Genomic DNA, 3599 nt, shown 5'->3' on the forward strand with positions numbered 1-3599 from the left:
CTTCATGGCCTCTTGCCTTGTTATATTTCTGACCTTTTAGTCCCATACGCACCAGCACGTACCTTGAGATCCTCGGGCAGAGGTCTGTTGTCTGTTCCAGAGTCTCGACTGAAAACTAAAGGGGACAGAGCGTTTTCTGTCAGGGCCCCGAGGCTCTGGAACAGCCTGCCCGAGGAAATCAGGTCGGCTGAGTCGGTGAACTCTTTTAAGTCCCTTCTTAAAACATACTTTTATAGGAGAGCTTTTCCCGATCTTATTTGACTTATCTTATTTTATCCCTTTTATTTTATTGTATTTTACTAATTTTATATTAAATTTTCATGCTCTTATCTTTTTTGTATTATTCTTTACACTTGTTAAAGCACTTTGTAACTTGTTTTTGAAAAGTGCTCTACAAATAAGGATTATTATTATTATTATTATTACTGACTTCAAGGGTCAGTTCCCAATATCACAACATATCTTCTCATATGCCTCTAATAGTATGAAGCCATGAAGATAGTTTGAGTTTAATTGACTCAGTTAGAAGGAAAACCAATATAAAGGAGCTGAATGACACCAGTGCATTGTTTCTCAACACTTCCACCCAAGGCTGAAAATTATAAAGCAACAACATTTATAAAAGCAAATTAGATTAGTTGCCTCTTTCCTTGTTCAGATGAATACAAACTAATGCAGTCTTGAATAACTCTAATAAGTCTCATGAAACATTTACTATGTTAATAAAATAATGCTTTAGATGTCTGTACCTGCACCTCCTGCACTGTGCAATGCAGCGAAAGACTATAATCTTCAATCTTTTTTTGGGTCCCCATTAGCTTCTACAAAGTGTTGCTAGTCCTCTTGGGGTCAAACTGTGTGGAAGAAATATTGAGCCATCTTGGATTTTACACTGATGACCCCGGCATCATACTGCTGACATAATTTCCTACCACTATCTGACAGTAAAATCTGTCTCAGAGAACTTAGAAAAGCCTGATTTTTAGAAATAAAAAATTATATATCCTGGCTGTCTACTGGCTAACACTAAAACATCTTGTATTTTTTGCCACCCTGGCATAGAACTAGGGATGCAGTGTCAGTATATATTGAAATATCTCGACAACTATTGGATGGATTTCCATGACATTTGGTTTAATTTTCTTGTTTCCATCAGGATGCATTGTAATAACTTTGCTGGCTTTACATCTTGCGTTGTCATCAGGTCAAAAATTTAATTTATCTAACTAATAACATTCCCATCAGCTCTAGCTGTACTTTTTGTTTTGTGCTAATTAGCAACTGTTAGCATGTTACTATGCTAAACTAAGATGGTGGACATAGTAACCATTATACCTAGTGAACAGCAGCATGTCAACATGCTGACACTGGCATTTAGCTCGGTACCACCTCACAGAGCTGCTGGCATGGCTCAAGTGTCAAGGTTCAAAGTTTATTCTTGCTTTCAGAAATTATAGCTGACAAAACAATCAGGATGTCACATGATCTTCACTGGCTTCACTGGTAGAGGTGAAATTGTTTTGTCAACTGCCGTTTCCACAGTCATAAATTAACTCTGAGCCTCAGGTTTGAGCCAGCATGGATAAGGGGACTTTCAAGTGCTCAGAAAGACATGAAAACTTGAACATGCACAATTCCAAGACACTGAGTAAATGTCTGCTGAAGATCCCGCAACATGACTGAGATCTCCAGAACAGCTACCAAATGGACCTTGAGTTAAAATTGATGGGTCTGTGTTGGTGTTACTTCAGGTTTTAGGGAGGAGATAGTACAGTTTGATTCTTCTGATCAGAAACTAAGGCAGTTTGAGGCAACATTACACAGCTCAGGAAAGGAAAGAAATTACACATCCACAAGGTGAACAAATTGTGCCACTGCCACTGTGTGTCTGAAAAGACCTGGGGGAGTGATGGCGGTGGAGACTGCCATGTCTGTTTGATTCTTTATCTCCAACATAATACAGAGCAGATTTTGACCCCTGCCATCTCCTACACAATCACACTACAGCTACACAAAGGTCTAAGAGAGAGATATTAAAGACCACAACTAATACAAAGGTTGTATGCATTACAACTGCCAATGGGAGATTTTTATGTGACATAAATAGTCAATCGTAAGGTGATGAAAACATGCTGTCACAAACTGGGGGGAAAGAAAAGCAGCTAATCATCTTGTTATCTATCATCTTGTATTCACACTGTAAGTATAAACAGCCCTACCATTGTGTGTTCTTGTGCGGCATATGAGGTTTGATCTATGTTCATTTGTAATGTGAATTTATATAGCTTTTCTCCCGGGTTGAATAACAGCAGAGCCCATGATGCCCCAGGCTGGCAAAGCCAGCTAAAGTGAGGGAGGAGACAGGCAATAAGAGTCCAGAGTGATGGACAGATGAAAGCAAAAGAAGACAAGAGTCTTGATAAAACACAGAAGTTGAAAGGGAGGTTGATGAAGGCTATGTACACACACACTACAGAGTTTGTGTCTACAAAATAGCATTAAAAACCCTGCTGCTTAGAGCGTGGCATTGCCTTTCTGTTAGTGGCGAGCTACAAGTAGGATGAAAAGATGCCCTCTGAAGGGAAGTGTGTATGTCATGGTTGTATCATGACCTGTCAATGACAACTTCAACCAAAGACCTTTCCTTGCTTCCCATATTTTTAGAGTTCTGAAGAAGTATAAATTTACAGGGAATTACAACAAGTCAAATCGTTTATATCAGAAACATGTTTCTTTCTGTTTAAAGGATAGGTTAGTTTTTTAAAGTCTGTCTTTAAACATTATACCTGAATTTACATTGAAAGCATTAATTCTATTTCGATTCAATTCAGTTTTATTTATATAGCGCCAAATCACAACAACAGTTATCTCTGAGTGCTTTTCATAAAAGAGCAGGTCTAGACCGTACTCTGTGATGTTATTTACAGAAGCCCAACAGTTCCCCACACACACAGAACAGAAATATTTTGACTGTTACGTTTACACAGATTCAGTGCCACATCACAGATGAGTCTCCCTGAGTCCAGGGTTACATGCAATATGTTTGGAATTCCCATTACGGGGTGAAGGAGAGAGAGAGAGAAAGAGAGAGAGAGAGAGAGAGAGAGAGAGGGATGGAAGGAAGGAAGGAGAGAGAGAGGGGAGGGAGGCAGCCTACACAATATACACACAGAGATAAAGACAGTAAAGGTGATGTTGCTATAGACTAAATGAAAAATGGTACAGATATTTATAGTAGTGTTAATGATAATAATCATAATGTTAATGATTATAATTACAATAATAACAATAGGACTAGTAACAATAGTCGTTGCAGCAGAGGGTGTCGAGCAGGAACACGGGGGCAGCAGGTGACCTGCAACCACAGATCCAGACTCCACAGCTCCAGAGCCAGAAACACCTGCAGGAAGTGATAGGAGGAGAGAGGAGAGGGACGAGAAAGCACAAGACTACCAGAAAGGGGAGAAGTTGTGTTAGTAACATGCAATAATGGGATGAGGTTGCATACAGAGGGAGAGAAAGTAGAGGAGAGAGGAGCTCAGTGCATCATGGGAAATCCCCCGGCAGTCTAGGCCTATAGCAGCATAACTAAGGGATGG

This window comes from Micropterus dolomieu, linkage group LG12 (genome assembly GCF_021292245.1).
Source record: "Micropterus dolomieu isolate WLL.071019.BEF.003 ecotype Adirondacks linkage group LG12, ASM2129224v1, whole genome shotgun sequence".
Classification (NCBI taxonomy): Eukaryota; Metazoa; Chordata; class Actinopteri; order Centrarchiformes; family Centrarchidae; genus Micropterus; species Micropterus dolomieu.